The sequence below is a fragment of the Helianthus annuus genome, chromosome 10 (assembly GCF_002127325.2).
Source record: "Helianthus annuus cultivar XRQ/B chromosome 10, HanXRQr2.0-SUNRISE, whole genome shotgun sequence".
Taxonomy (NCBI): Eukaryota; Viridiplantae; Streptophyta; class Magnoliopsida; order Asterales; family Asteraceae; genus Helianthus; species Helianthus annuus.
Window position 1 is genome coordinate 151,692,423 of NC_035442.2, and position 17,379 is coordinate 151,709,801.

At 40.6% G+C, this 17,379-nt stretch overlaps 1 long non-coding RNA gene across 1 annotated transcript; it reads right to left on the minus strand.

Moving 5' to 3' along the window:
• Positions 1 to 13,633: 13,633 nt before the first annotated feature.
• LOC110882952 lies at positions 13,634 to 15,060 on the minus strand. The gene is made up of 3 exons (XR_002560308.2): positions 14,962 to 15,060; positions 14,415 to 14,480; positions 13,634 to 13,780 (listed from the first exon to the last, which is right to left on the minus strand). It is a non-coding gene; the product is annotated as an uncharacterized LOC110882952 (long non-coding RNA).
• Positions 15,061 to 17,379: the final 2,319 nt, after the last annotated feature.

Below are 17,379 nucleotides of genomic sequence, written 5' to 3' on the forward strand. Positions count from 1 at the left end.
AGTGGGACACACTAATATATCAGTAAATAAAATTACCTTAACGTATCATATGGTAATGGTACTTGAAATGTTCATGCATTTTGTTTAAGTGGACAAACATACTGGTAATCGTCTTGAACTGCTTTTCACTAAAAAATTAAATAAAGAATTATCTAATTGTGTGAAACAGTTTGATTGTGCTGATATGATCTTCTTACCAGTGATTCTCACAAAAATAGAGTGTTTATTGCTTTTGTATTTACTTGCTTTTAGAAAAATATAAAAATCCAAAAATAGTGTCTTTTTCTGTTTAAAATTCTTAATGTACGGAAAACTGTTATTCTTGGAGGAATTGTTACTGATAAGGGGAGACGGTGTTGGAAAGTGAGTTCAAAATTTTAAATCATGCATACTCTTGTGTGTTGAACAAAAAGTTTTGCGTGTTAGTGATAAGTTAAAAATGCTTAATCTGTGATATAGTTTAACTATCTCATGAAAAATAAAAATTTATTTAACTGTGTTGAAAAATTCTTATGGTTTCTCGAGATGTTTGTTTTATAGTACACAGATTTAAGCGGTATGTTGCTGAGAAGATGAGAGTTTGATTGGATGCATGGTAGAACCTCCTTTCTATACTGCAGACAAAGTTGAAGAGTGTAACACCTCGAAACTTTGCGTCCTATAATGTATTGACACGTGTCATAAGTTTACACGTGATAATAAATGCTAAATGAGGACTAAAGTTGACAAACATAGAAAGTATGTGAATCAGAGGGTTCAAAATGTCAACGAGGGATAAATATACTGTACATTAACCCTAAATGATGCTCGTACCTCCAAACGAATAAATCATGGATCATACGGAACGAAATATGGAAGGAAGTGAGAGATTACAAACTACAGGGGTTAAATGTGTCAACATGTGTAAGTTATACCTCTGAGTGACCCTTTAACAAACCCGAGGCTTTGTAATGGTAAATTGCGCTCACTAGAATATACGATATAAATTTCGTAAAGTTCCGTTTTAAAACGAGGAAGTTATGATCAAATTCGTATGCGAGGGGTTAAAAGCGTCAACATTGAAAGTTAGGACTTTTCGGGTAGTAATAAACTAACCGAGGACTTAACGACGCGGGTAAAAGTCACGAGGCCCTTATACGTAAATAAAAAAGGCCCAAAACGCAAAGTTACCCCTTCGAAACGCCAAAGGCCAACTGTAATAATGAAAAAGATTTGAAAATCTTATTAACAGGTCTCAGGCGGGCCGCGCTGACAGGAAAGATATGGGCTCTGATATTAGGATTCAGGCGGGCCGCGTAAGAGTTGATGTATCATTTATGCGGGCCGCGTCAGCCTCCCAGATGCAGATAATTCGGACAGAAGCACTGTTGAGTGTTTTAACCGACCTTGGAGCCATTATTAAGAGCATGGGCGCCCCCTAAACGTCCCCTAGCACTCAGGGACAGTTGTTGATCATCCAAGAACACTTGTAGGCAATGTTGTCAATGATCTAAAGGTTTATGAACACTATAAAAGGCCATGATGTTGCAACAATGTTCTTCACACCTTCTTCAACATTTCTGATCACTTCTGGAGCTCAAGAATACTCTCTTAGCATCTCTGATCGTGTACTTAACTTCTGTAAGTGTGTTTAACCCTTTGTGGTTTAGTTTTTGCATAGTTATAGCTTAAAAGTCAATCCGTCGTAATTAACGATTGACTTAACGGTTAATCACAAATGGTCCAGTGATTAATCGAAACAAAGGTAGTTATATGTTGGTAATCATGTGGGCATTAAACCCTTAAAAGGGCACCCTCTGATTCCCACTCTAACTAGTCCAAATGTCAGGTCAAAGTTGCTTTGAAAAAGTCAACAGAATGCTAACTTTCGATTTTATGCATAATCAGTAATGTAGATGGCGTGTAACCTGTTTTGACACTCCTATTACATGATAATAAGTATTATAACTGGTCTAAGCTTGTTTGATCCGACCATTTACTATTTTGACCCGGTTCGGAACCGAAAGTCGCAAAACTTTGACTTTTGCTTTGACTTCAGTTCTGACCCGTTATGGTATGATTTAGATATGCCTTAGGACTCTCTTAGGACCAGGTTACATGATGGTATAACCCTCTGTGACCGGTTCGTTGTTTGTCCGAGTCGTTTGCCCATTTCCGTTATATGCTTAAATGTTGACCATAACGCCCTTTTGACTTTAAGACAAGAATTTTGGACATGTGAAAGGACAATAACCTTAGTTACTGATTTCTAAGCGTGTCCCTAAAATTTCATGTCAATCCGAGGTCTAGAATAGGAGTTATGATAATTAGCGCAATTAAGGAAACTTTAGTAATTAAACGGCGCAATTAGCATAAAGCCTTTCTAAACCCAAATTTCGACACCAAACCTTTTACACCCTGATGTAAAATAATATTTTGAGAATTTTAAAGATTTTTAATTATTTTTAACCTGCCCATAAGCCACGGTTATGGCATTGATTCGGTAAATACCGAATATACCCTTTTCGGACGTAAAATGAGTTCTACATGGTATTTTGACCCGAATCCAGTTGCTACTGATTTTAAATAATAAATAGAGTATTTTGAACTTTATAACCTGTTCGGAAAACTCAGATTTCCTGTAGAACTCAGAAATCTCTTTTATAATCTTTAAAAAGACCGAAATACCCCTTCGGGGCGTATATTGGGATTAAACTCGTTATGGGCATAATGGAAGGTATCCTACTGATACCACAACCTCTTTAGAGAATATTAACTTAGGAAACCTGTGTAGGACTCTTACGGTTACCCGTTACGCCTTTTACGCGTACGGTTCGGTTTATGTAACTAGTTTACATAAACTGGCCGAAACGGGTCAAACCTTATCGTTCTTTCTTCAAAATCCAGAATGTGTTTATATTACCCATATAAAACAAGTCTTCAAACTTGTTGGGTCCCCACATTCCATTCCCGGTTTTCGCCTCTCATGCGATTAAACCATATTTATCATTTGAAACTGACCGGTCTAAGCTAAGGCTAAATTAAAGACCCGTTAGGATTCTAAGAGGTTGTTATAAACCTTCGTTCCAGAATAGGACACCAGTAAAAGATACTTGCATTTGTTTATTGAGGTTATTACTTGCTCAGGTAAATACTTTTAACTTATTTCCCCTTATACGGGCTTGGGATATGATATATAAAATACCACTTGGTCGGGCAATTGACCCTAACTCATTAGTAGTTGGGTATTATCAATATGACCCGTTTAAAAATTGGTTTTGTTGGCTTTACGCCTTTGGGAGTTTAATGACCATGTCACGGATATCCTTGGCATCATTTTACGAAATGGCCACGACCTTGACACGCGGGTGTAGGCGTACACCTGACAATGTGTCCATAATTATAAAGGTATAACCGTTGGTTTTCCCGCCACGGCTTTATGCTATGTGGGGTGTCTATTAACCTTAAACCCGGCACGACCCAGGTGACTGAACGCATAGTGAACATGTAATTCTTTTACAAGATTTGATTGATTAATTACCCCAAGTTATAAAGAGTTTGTGCCTTGTGCATTTAAATCAATTTTATTAAACTTTTTTTAAAGTGTCGGTTGAATGTATTTACCAGTGTAAACTGACGTATTTTCCTCAAAAAGATTAAATGCAGGTTCTACACGAAATAGGCTGGCCACTCCTTAGCATCGTTAGAGTCTCGCAAGCCTGGATGCCCCTATCTGTTGAACATTATATTTCCTATTTTATTTTGATCCCCTGTGGATTATTTCGACTACTTGTGATACTTGGATATTACATTTGATGGTTGAAATATATCTATCTTTATGCTTCCGCTGTGCATTTAAATATTGTGTGGTTTGACTATATTGTTGCCAACTACGTCACGGTAATCCTCCACCGGGCCCACCGGTGAAACGTGTGGAAATCGGGGTGTGACAGGTTGGTATCAGAGCCAACGTTGAGTGAATTAAACACTGTCCTTATGTGTTTAATCTCAATGACACAATTGCACATACTCGAGTCTAGACAAGAACATAGGACAAATTCGAATTGTGGTTCTAGTTTTTCTTTTATTGGTTGTTGTTGATTTAAAGTTTGTTAAGCAGGAAATATGCCACCAGCAATTAGAAGAGGAGGAAGAGGCAAAGGGCCGATCACTACTCACAATGATCACGAGGCCGGACCTTCACACATGCAAGCTCCTTCCAGCACAAGGAGTGAAGAACCTCAGAGGCGTAGGAGGAACCTCTTTGAGCCCGCTAGACGGTCTACCTCGCATAGTTCGACGCCTTCATACCGTCACTCTTTTGGGCCAAATTCAGAAAACGAACCCAGTAACCCTCAACCTTCGTTCACACCTCTCCAGCGTTCTGTTTCGCACCGTTCCTATGGCGATCCCACTCCTTTCTTCCAAGGCCAGTTCAACCCGGCAGACTATGTCCAAGAACCAGTAGGTTTTAACCCGCTAGGACCAGAGGGCCATTTCTCTGAGGACAATGCGACGGATATGGACGAGGACACGGATCCCATCGAACCTGCAAGAGGTACCCACAACCATCCTATCGAGATATCTGATGGGTCATCCTTTTATGGAACACCCTATCAGGGTCCAGACAGTTACCAGGCGAGGGTTAACCAATGCGAGTGGTACTTTACACACTCTCACCATTCTTCACCTCACCAGCAACAGCAACAGCAGGATCCTTCCGAGGATTCGCGTTTCATGGCAGTTACGCCACCGCCTCCACCGCCACCAGTTCATCAAGCACCTCCAGATCCGCCAAGGCGTAGGAGATCAGGCGCGCGGATGTCCACACGAGGAGGGGAATTTCACTTTAGCACCCCTCGCCACTCGAGTGCAAGTCATTTTCCACCACTGCCTGAAGACCCAGAAATGGGTGGACCTTCGAGTCACCCTGCAGAGGTGAATTCTGCACCAGTTGCACCACCTCCGCCACCATTCGGCTATGATAACTCGATACCTACATACGCCGGATCCACAGCATATAACCCGTTTGAGTTGCCGACTCACACTCACTATAATTATGCTGACGCCGACCCATACTTGGTAGCGGCCAATTACAACGCCCTCCATCCCGAAGGACCTTATGGAAATCCTTGGGGATAAGGATACGCAGCTCATGGGTATCCAGCACCTGCTAGACCTCCGGTTCAACAACCGTCGCAGCAGCCACGTTTTTCCCCACCAGAGTAGGAAGAAATCCTCCACCGTTTAAATAGGGTAGAACGAGATTTTGAGCAGGAACGTAAAAACAATCGCGGATTCCTCAAAGGCCTAGCAAACCTACTAAAAGGGAAGAAGAAACGAGATCATTAATCTCTATATGTACTATCGTATTTACTATTGCGATCGAGTCCCTACGTGGACAATTATTGTTTTAGTCCCTGCGTGGACATTTATTGTGTTTAGTCCCTGCGTGGACAATTGCCTTCAGTCCCTGCGTGGACTTACCTTTTCGTCCCTGTGTGGACATCTATCCTTGTATTTGGTCCCTGCGTGGACTTGTTTTCCATATAACCTCTGCGTAGGTATTATGTCTGTTTAAAAGTCCCGTTTAGGGCAGTGTGTAACTTTTTATATATATTGGAATGTTAAGTTTATAAAATTCATCTCTGTCACTATATGCATAACTATATGAAATAAATAAATCAAAAATCAATCCTTTTAAATAAGTCTGCCTAAATAAAGAATCTTAATGGTGAGACCTAGCCTGGTGTCATTATAAGACCCAGCCAAGATGGTGAGACCTGGGTAAAAGATTCAGATTCCTGTTAACCTCTGTAAACATGTTAACATTCTTGGCAGATGTGATTCGTTAAAATCACACGCGTCATTCTTATATAAGAATCCTTCAAGGGATTCCAAGACCTAAATTAATGATTTATAAATCGTGGGTTTAAATCATCAATTAAGATAATCACTTATCAAACATCCATTAGTGATGAAGTGCCTACGGGCCATACTTATTGTCGTATAAGACAAAAGACAGTTGTAGTCTATGACTCCCTGTCAGAAGAGGTAAAATAACTATGGTTCAAACCTTCATGCCTTGATTCTCTAAAATCCTGGCTGATAATATATAAAACGTTCATGTGACTAGGCTTTTGTGCCACTAACAATATTGTTTGTAAATAGGATAAGTTATATTCGAATCCTAAATAAAAGTGAGTAACAAATTAACCAAATATGGTCTATGTTTACCATGGTTAATGAATTGCCATAAAAGACAATTCCATAATAAACTCCTAAATAAAATTTTGTCATTATCTTCTGTAGCAGATCAAGTTTACAATGGCTAACTCAGAGGAGAATAATAGTCATCCGAAGGAGAATGACAATGATAACGCCCAAATTAATATAACGGGCGCTGAATTAAAAGCTTTGGTAGACGACGCTGTTAAGACGACCTTAGAACGGCAATATGATGAGTATAGCGAGTCTCGAAGCAGGACCCTATCTACACCACACTCAAAGCCAAGAACTCATTCTGCATCCCATAGCAAACCACCCTCAACCCAGTCTAAACCTAAGAAGGATGACGATCGACACTCATCAAATGAGAATAGTGTCTGTCCCAAGAAGATAGTGTTCAATGATGCACCTCGCGCCAAGGGTTGCACGTATAAGTATTTTGTTTCCTGCAAGCCCCGAGATTTTACTGGGGAAAAAGGCGCGGTGGATTGCATGACCTGGCTGGACGAAATGGACACGGTTGTGGACATTAGTGGTTGTGCTGAGAGGGATGTGGTGAAGTTTGTATCCCAGTCATTTAAAGGTGAAGCCCTAGCATGGTGGAGATCATTAGTTCAAGCCTCAGGGAAGGTTGCTTTGTATAGCATGACATGGGAGCAATTTATTGCTCTCATCAAAGAAAACTATGTAACACTCCAATTTAAAATGCCCAGAATTTATACCGATTAGATAAGAAGGATCATAATCATTTAAAACACAAGCACAAATTTTGATTCTAGTTTAGAACATAAGTGCTTAAAAACCACCACAACACAAAAAGGATACATAAGTATTCCTTTCATTACAAAATTATCACTAGCGAATATCTAAGACAAAAGTGAAGAACAACTTCTTGATTGTGTTCGGTTCAGAAGCCTTGCGTTGATCACCATCCATTTGAGTGACTTACTTTAAAGCTGGAAATTTAATAAAATATCAAGGTTAGAATCCCTCAAATTTCACATAATTAAGTGTACGTTTAAATCGGATTCAAAATATGAAATTATACAAAACTTGACATTCTTAGCTGGACTCCACCGTAAATTACGGTGGTCACCGTAATTTACGGGTGAGAGCTGGACGTTTATGGTTCTACCGTAATTCAGTAGAGAACTACCGTAAAGGTTTACTCTCCACCGTAAATTACGGTGGTACCGTAATTTACGGTAGTCTCTGCATATCCTTCCTGTTTGCTGTTTTGACCCGTTTATACCAATTTCTGCACTTTAAGGACATCAAAGCACAGCACGGGGTATTCCTTTACAGCAATTATGATCCGTTTAGGATCCCTTACTTCAACCCACACGCTCCCATTACCGGTTTGCGTGACAAATAATATTCTTTCCATTACCCGACACACGGTTTTATGGACTACGGATGAGGTACTTCCATTACCCGGTTTGTACCCACCACTATTAGCTCATTTTGGTTTGCCATTATGAGGTCCCTCATTTCAAGCAACCAAACCATCACGACTCTCTATTGTTCATAACTAGTAAACCATTAAAATGAAAACTAAATCATCAACATTATAGTAGCGTTAACCACGTACCTTAGAGCTTTCCCTTTTGGCGAGCGTCCGCACCGGCTTGACTTCCCAACGCCTCACTCGTGTTGCCTAAAACATACAAGCCAATTATCATTAGAACCATTCGGCTCATGATTAAGCTTGTTACTTTACCAACACCATATTTGTGTCGATCAATGTCTTTTAGGCATTTTATCAAGCATCTTGTGTGCATAATTTCTTACAATTTGTAACTAAGTTTAACATTCATGATTTAGCCATGGCAAACATCAATTTAAGCAATTTCGCTAAATTTTTACATCAATAATTTCTGAATCTTGTTCATAAAGCTTGAATTACTCTAGGATACATCAAAATCCTAATGTCTCATACTTTTCTACTAAAACCCACATATCACCTCTAATGGTGATCATGAATTTTACAAGAATTAAACCAAATTTCAACAAGAAATCTACTAGGGTTCATCCCTATACATTATTTCAATTAAAACAAACATCATGCATGCTCAAATTTGAACCTCATGATTTTATCTAAAATCTAAGGTAGAACCAAATCATGAAATTTTGCATACCTTACGATCCCTTAGTCAAGGTGATCACAATTCTATATTCAGATTTCAATTTGGACTCGATTTGAACCTTCAATTGATGGATTTTGTGAACATTAGGGTTTGAGGGGAAATCCCCTTTGTTCCTGCGTTCTGATCGATCAAACACACACTTAGGTGTGTGTTTGGTGTGTTATTTTTACTAATAATAATTTAAGTTCCAGAATTGACAATTTTGGTCCCTCAATTTTACATGGCTATAGAACAAGGGTTTTTAATTATACTTTGTCATATTATGTTAAGATTTCTACTAACTAGGTTATCTTTCCTAGTCTTTTATCTTAACTTACTACTAGTATTTAGTTTAAAATGTAACATTAATATTTTCGGGGTGTTACAAGTCCACCCCCCTTAAAGAGGGTTTCGTCCCCGAAACCTGTTTATGTATATGACAGAAGTTTCTTATACGTACCGAAAAGTGTAGGGTATAGTCGTTTCATTTCCTCTTCAGACTCCCAAGTGGTGTCTGATCCTTTTCGGTGTTCCCATTTGACTTTTACTTGATAGACCATCTTGTTCCTTAAGCTTTTCACCTTACGGTCTAGAATCGCAATTGGTCTCACCGCGTAGTTGAGACTATTATCTACCTCGATGTCGTCATAGTGAATATACGCGGTTTCGTCAGCTAGACATTTCCGGAGATGTGATACATGGAACGTGCTATGTATCCCACTCAACTCTGCGGGCAATTTGAGACGGTAAGCCACCCTACCGACTCGCTCGATGATTCTGAAGGGCCCGATAAACCTTGGGCTTAACTTTCCCCTTTTTCTAAACCGGATTATTCCTTTCCACGGCGATACCTTCAACATCACCTTATCACCAACTTGGAACTCAATCGGTTTTCTCCGTTTGTCCGCATACGCCTTCTGTCGATTTTGAGCCGCCCTTAGGTGAGCTCGGACTATGTCGATCTTTTGATTCGTGAGTCCGACGATATCCTTATGTTCAAGTTCACGCGGGCCAACCTCACCCCAACATACCGGAGTTCGACACTTCCTTCCGTATAGCATTTCATACGGAGCCATACCGATGCTTGCGTGGTAACTGTTATTATATGAGAATTCAACCAACGGTAGGTGAATATCCCAACTACCCCCAAAGTCAATTATGCACGCCCGTAACATATCCCCCAATGTTTGTATTGTTCTTTCACTTTGACCATCCGTTTGAGGATGGTATGCGGTGCTAATAAACAATTTAGTTCCCATTTGTTTTTGGAAATCGCACCAAAAATTTGAAGTGAACCGGGTATCCCTATCGGACACGATGGATACCGGCACTCCGTGGCGTGCTATTATCTCATTAGTGTACACTTCTGACATCTTCTCTGACGTATAAGTTTCTCGGATAGGGATGAAATGGGCACTTTTGGTTACTCTATCCACAACTACCCAAATAGCATCGAAACCACGGCTAGTTCTGGGCAGCTTGGTTAGCAGGTCCATTGTAATTTGTTCCCACTTCCAAACCGGAATATCTAATGGTTGCAACTTGCCGTAGGGTTTTTGATGCTCCGCTTTGACTTGTAAACAAGTCAAACACTTCTCCACGTATTTAGCCACATCCCTTTTCATCCCCGGCCACCAATAGTTTTGCTTCAAATCCCTATACATCTTAGTTGCCCAGGGATGGATCGAATAGCGAGACTTATGAGCCTCGTCAAGCAGAAGACTCTTAACACCACATGTGTTTGGGACCCAAATCCGATCATTCCGGCATTTCATCCCATTACTTCCTTCCGTAAGGTCTTTTACCATCCCTTTTATACGTTCTTTCTTCCAATTTTCTTCCTTTAACGCTTCGGTTTGGGCTTCTCGGATACGCTCGAGCAAACCTGAAGTTACTACCAACTGCATAGACCGTACTCGTATTGGAGCGCATTCGTCCTTTCGGCTAAGGGCATCCGCCACCACATTAGCCTTTCCGGGGTGGTAATGGATCTCGCAGTCGTAGTCTTTCACCACTTCTAACCAGCGTCTCTGCCTCATGTTTAGCTCCTTTTGATCAAAGAAATACTTCAAACTCTTATGGTCAGTGAAAATAGTACTTTTCACACCATACAAGTAATGCCTCCAGATTTTCAAGGCAAAGACCACGGCTGCCAACTCAAGATCATGAGTTGGGTACTTTGTTTCATGCGGTTTAAGTTGCCTAGAGGCATAGGCGATTACCCTTCCCCTTTGCATTAGTACGCACCCAAGGCCTAGGTGCGATGCATCCGAGAACACTACCATATCCTCCGTACCATCCGGTAAAGTCAACACCGGTGCACAGGTTAATTTTTCTTTTAATGTCTGAAATGCCTTTTCCTGATCGCTTCCCCAGACGAACTTCTCATTCTTGCGGGTCAATTTGGTCAATGGCGTTGCGATTTTGGAGAAATCCTGAATGAATCTCCGATAGTAACCTGCCAACCCCAAGAAACTTCTAATTTCGGATGGATTCTTTGGAGGGCTCCATTTTGACACCGCTTCAACCTTCGACGGATCCACCAATATTCCCCCGGCACTTATGACGTGCCCTAGGAATTGCACCTCTCGTAACCAGAAGGCGCATTTTGAGAATTTAGCATATAATCTTTCCCGCCTTAATACCTCCAATACTTCTCGTAAATGGTTAGCGTGCTCCGCCTCGTTTCTTGAATAAACGAGGATGTCGTCTATAAAAACAATCACCGATCTATCGAGCATCGGTTTGCAAACCCGGTTCATGAGGTCCATGAAAGCCGCGGGCGCATTCGTTAATCCGAAAGACATCACGAGAAATTCGAAATGTCCGTATCGTGTCCGGAATGCCGTTTTTGGTACATCATTTTCCTTTACCCTCAATTGGTGGTAACCCGATCTCAAATCGATTTTTGAAAACCAGCTAGCGCCTTGTAATTGATCGAATAAGTCGTCGATTCTTGGAAGTGGGTATCGACTCTTTACCGTGAGTTTGTTTAACTCCCGGTAATCAATACACATCCGCATGCTTCCGTCCTTCTTCTTTACAAATAGCACGGGGGCTCCCCAAGGAGACACGCTAGGCCGGATGAATCCCTTCTCTAGTAAATCTTGCAACTGAGACATTAACTCTTGCAGTTCTGAAGGTGCCAATCTATACGGTGCCTTAGCAACCGGTTTGGCACCCGGGGTTAGTTCAATCCCGAACTCTATTTCGCGCTCTGGTGGCATTCCCGGAAGATCTTCGGGAAAGACATCTTTAAATTCACGCACCACAGGTACGCCTTCGATTCTTGGCGTTTCTTTTTCGACGTCACGTATATAAGTTAAATATGCCTTACACCCGTGTAGTATAAACTTGCGGGCTTCTATCATCGAGTATATCATGGGATTACAAGCCTTCTCCCCATAGATGATGACACGCCTTCCGCTCGGAGACGTTAGGTGTATCTCCTTACGTAAGCATATCACCTTAGCATGGTAGCGGGATAGCCAATCCATTTCGACGACCACTTGAAATTCACCCATGGACATGGGTATTAAATCAATGGAGTATTCCTCACCATCGATATTCAATTTGCATTCCCGACATACATCACAAACAAGAAAACTTTTGTTATTACCTACTTCTACTTCCATTGGCATGGGTAATTTCGTCAATGTAAACATGGGGTTTTGAATAAATCTATGTGAAACAAAAGACTTATTCGCACCTGTATCAAATAGAACACGTGCAAGGATCGAATTTATAGTAAATATACCTGTAACCACGTCAGGTTCCATTTTTGCTTCAGCAGCAGTGATTTGGAACGACCTTGCCTTAGCTTTTGGGGTCTCATCCCTAGAGTCGGCACTCTCTTTCTTTCCCACCAATTCCGGACATTCTGACTTCTTATGACCCGGTTGGTAACATTTATAGCACACCGTTACTTTGTCTGGGCAATTTGCAACCCCATGCCCTATCTTGCCACATGCCACGCAAGGTTTGTTCTTGAAGTAGCATTCACCTTTATGAGTGCGTCCACATGTTTTGCAACTCGGAGATCCTCCTTTTGCACTTCCTTTCTTCGAAGATTCAGCTACCTTCGGCTTCTTTGTGGGACTCGGGTTTTCGTCCAAGGCCCTCCTCTCACCTCTTTCAACTTGCCTTTTTAGTTCAATCTCGCGTTCCCGCGCCGCATTGATTATATCGGTGAGGCTTTCATAATGTGAGGGAGTCATGAACTCCATATATTCAACCCTAAGCATGGTGTGATAATAATAAATTTTCTGTTCTTCAGTTTTGACCAAGTCATCACAAAACTTGAGCTTATCCATGAACATCCCCGTAATTTTATCAACGGTTTCACCCTTTTGCCTCAATTGCATGAATTCCTCCTTTATCTTATTTATCACTGCCTTGGGGCTAAGATGTTTGAGGAATGGTACTTTGAAAGCTTCCCAAGTCATCGCCCTTATTGTTTCAACACCCCTTTCGTTTCTGAGGTTGTCCCACCAATCCTTGGCTTGGCCTCTAAGTTGGCCAGTTCCATATGCCACGAAATCACTTTCATCACAATGCGTTCGTTCAAAAACACCCTCAATATCGCTTATCCACCTTTGACAAGCAATTGGATCTACCTCTCCATTGAAAATCGGGGGCTTGCATGCCATAAACTTGTTGTAAGAACAACCTTTCTTTTCCTTAGTCTTGCCTCTATCACTGGTAAGGTCTTCTCTTAATTCACCAATTCTTTCCTCCATAGTCGAAAGTAAGGTGTTTTGCATTCTTTCCACAAATCTTGGTAGACTAACTTCGATGGCCCTACCAACTTCCTCGGCAATCTTCTCTTTCAACTCGTCGGTAGTGAGGGATAGAACATTGTTACTAGCACCTCCCGACATCTTCTTACTGAAATGTTAAAATGATCCGATAAGTAATCTTGTTCAATCGCTCTCATGCTCTTACATGAGATTTCGTACTTATTATCCGGCCAAGTATATAACTTTGCCTTATCATCTATACTAAGTGTACTTCCCGGGTTCGAGTATATCGCTATACTCCTCCCATACACAATAAATCGTTACCCTTTTTAATCCTTTTTTTTTAAATTTAATTTGCTTTAAGTAAATTCTTACCGGATGTTGATCAAGCCTTGAACCGAACACAATTCTCTTTAACCTTAGCTCTGAATACCAACTTGTAACACTCCAATTTAAAATGCCCAGAATTTATACCGATTAGATAAGAAGGATCATAATCATTTAAAACACAAGCACAAATTTTGATTCTAGTTTAGAACAAAAGTGTTTAAAAACCACCACAACACAAAAAGGATACATAAGTATTCCTTTCATTACAAAATTATCACTAGCGAATATCTAAGACAAAAGTGAAGAACAACTTCTTGATTGTGTTCGGTTCAGAAGCCTTGCGTTGATCACCATCCATTTGAGTGACTTACTTTAAAGCTGGAAATTTAACAAAATATCAAGGTTAGAATCCCTCAAATTTCACATAATTAAGTGTACGTTTAAATCGGATTCAAAATATGAAATTATACAAAACTTGACATTCTTAGCTGGACTCCACCGTAAATTACGGTGGTCACCGTAATTTACGGTGAGAGCTGGACGTTTATGGTTCTACCGTAATTCAGTAGAGAACCACCGTAAAGGTTTACTCTCCACCGTAAATTACGGTGGTACCGTAATTTACGGTAGTCTCTGCATATCCTTCCTGTTTGCTGTTTTGACCCGTTTATACCAATTTCTGCACTTTAAGGACATCAAAGCACAGCACGGGGTATTCCTTTACAGCAATTATGATCCGTTTAGGATCCCTTACTTCAACCCACACGCTCCCATTACCGGTTTGCGTGACAAATAATATTCTTTCCATTACCCGACACACGGTTTTATGGACTACGGATGAGGTACTTCCATTACCCGGTTTGTACCTACCACTATTAGCTCATTTTGGTTTGCCATTATGAGGTCCCTCATTTCAAGCAACCAAACCATCACGACTCTCTATTGTTCATAACTAGTAAACCATTAAAATGAAAACTAAATCATCAACATTATAGTAGCGTTAACCACGTACCTTAGAGCTTTCCCTTTTGGCGAGCGTCCGCACCGGCTTGACTTCCCGACGCCTCACTCGTGTTGCCTAAAACATACAAGCCAATTATCATTAGAACCATTCGGCTCATGATTAAGCTTGTTACTTTACCAACACCATATTTGTGTCGATCAATGTCTTTTAGGCATTTTATCAAGCATCTTGTGTGCATAATTTCTTACAATTTGTAACTAAGTTTAACATTCATGATTTAGCCATGGCAAACATCAATTTAAGCAATTTCGCTAAATTTTTACATCAATAATTTCTGAATCTTGTTCATAAAGCTTGAATTACTCTAGGATACATCAAAATCCTAATGTCTCATACTTTTCTACTAAAACCCACATATCACCTCTAATGGTGATCATGAATTTTACAAGAATTAAACCAAATTTCAACAAGAAATCTACTAGGGTTCATCCCTATACATTATTTCAATTAAAACAAACATCATGCATGCTCAAATTTGAACCTCATGATTTTATCTAAAATCTAAGGTAGAACCAAATCATGAAATTTTGCATACCTTACGATCCCTTAGTCAAGGTGATCACAATTCTATATTCAGATTTCAATTTGGACTCGATTTGAACCTTCAATTGATGGATTTTGTGAACATTAGGGTTTGAGGGGAAATCCCCTTTGTTCCTGCGTTCTGATCGATCAAACACACACTTAGGTGTGTGTTTGGTGTGTTATTTTTACTAATAATAATTTAAGTTCCAGAATTGACAATTTTGGTCCCTCAATTTTACATGGCTATAGAACAAGGGTTTTTAATTATACTTTGTCATATTATGTTAAGATTTCTACTAACTAGGTTATCTTTCCTAGTCTTTTATCTTAACTTACTACTAGTATTTAGTTTAAAATGTAACATTAATATTTTCGGGGTGTTACAAACTACTGTTCTCAACACGAGGTCGAGAAGATAGAATCTGATTTCCTATCACTGGTCATGAAGAACCTGGACTGCCAGGCTTATCTCACAAGTTTCAACACCCTGTCAAGATTGGTTCCGTACCTTGTAACCCCGGAACCTAAACGGATCGCACGTTTCATTGGGGGTTTGGCCCCGGAGATCAAAGCTAGCGTAAAGGCTTCTAGGCCTGCTACATTTAGATCCGTAGCAGATATATCTCTGTCTCTTACACTGGATGCAGTGAGACAGAGATCATTGAGAAATGCTGACACCGAAAAGAGGAAACGTGAAGATGATGATTCACGTAGATCAAGCAAGAAGCATCGGGGAAATCGTGACCACAAGAAGGGATCAGAGACCAAGAAGAATGACCGACAGTCGGGCGATAGGCTCAAGTGCAACGTTTGCAAGAAGCACCATTTCGAAAGGTGCAGGTATGAACAGAAATCCCAGCCGAAGGCATGTGGGATTTGCAAGTCCTCTGAGCATAGGACACTTGAGTGCAAGAAACTCAAGGATGCAACTTGTTATAGTTGCAACGAAAAAGGGCACATCAAGACCAACTGCCCGAAGCTAGTAAAGAAGGCTGAAGAAGGGAAAAAGACCAATGCCAGGGTCTTTCAGATGAATGTTCAAGAGGCTATCCAGAACGACAACGTCATAACCGGTACGTTTCTTATCAATAATGTATTCGCAAGAGTATTATTTGATTCTGGAGCAGATAAATCCTTTGTGGATAATAAGTTTTGCGAGTTATTAAAATTGCCTGTTAAAGCTTTGAATGTGAACTTTGAGGTAGAGTTGGCTGATGGAACTTTGGAAACAGTCTCAACTGTTTTAGATGGATGTGTTATATCCATTAGGAATCACTCATTTCCTTTATCCTTGTTACCTTTTAAACTAGCTGGTTTCGACGTAGTATTGGGTATGGATTGGTTATCGCATAACCAAGCTCAGATTGTGTGCAACAAGAAACAAGTGGTGATCAAGACTTCGTCTGGAGAACCACTTACCATTCAGGGAGATACTCGGCACGGATTGCCTGCGCAAATGTCTATGCTAAAGGCATCCAGATGTTTGAAGAAGGGATGTGTCATTTATATGGCACCGGTGACTGTTGGTGAGGAGAAACCCAAGATAGAAAACATCCCAGTCATCTCTGACTATCCTGAAGTTTTCCCAGAAGAACTGCCTGGTTTGCCACCAGATAGGCAAGTGGAATTCAGTATCGACATCATCCCAGGAGCAGCGCCTATTGCAAGAGCACCTTATAGATTGGCACCCACAGAAATGAAAGAATTGAGGACGCAGCTAGATGATCTGCTAGCCAAAGGTTTTGTTAGACCCAGTTCGTCTCCGTGGGGAGCACCAATCTTGTTCGTCAAAAAGAAAGATGGTTCGATGCGTCTATGCATCAATTACCGTGAGCTTAATAAGGTTACAATCAAGAATAGGTATCCTTTGCCCAGGATCGACGATCTGTTCGATCAGTTGCAAGGAGCAAGCTACTTTTCCAAGATTGATCTCACGTCAGGCTACCATCAATTGAAGGTCAAGGACGAAGATGTGCACAAGACTGCATTTAGGACTCGCTATGGTCATTTCGAGTTCCTAGTGATGCCTTTTGGGCTCACTAATGCACCTGCCGCATTCATGGATATCATGAATCGCGTTTGTAAGCCTTATTTGGATAAATTTGTCATTGTCTTCATCGATGACATCCACATATACTCAAAAGTCAAGCTGACCACGAGAAGCATCTTCGATGTATTCTTAAACTGCTTCATCAAGAAAAGCTTTATGCCAAATTCTCTAAATGTGAATTTTGGCTACGAGAAGTCCAATTCCTTGGACATGTAGTCAGTGAGCGTGGTATCCAAGTGGATCCCGCCAAGGTTGAAGCCGTCATGAATTGGCAGGAGCTGAAGACGCCTACGGAGATTTGCAGTTTCCTAGGTTTAGCAGGATACTACAGACGCTTCATTGAGAATTTCTCAAGGATTGCTGCACCCATAACTTCTT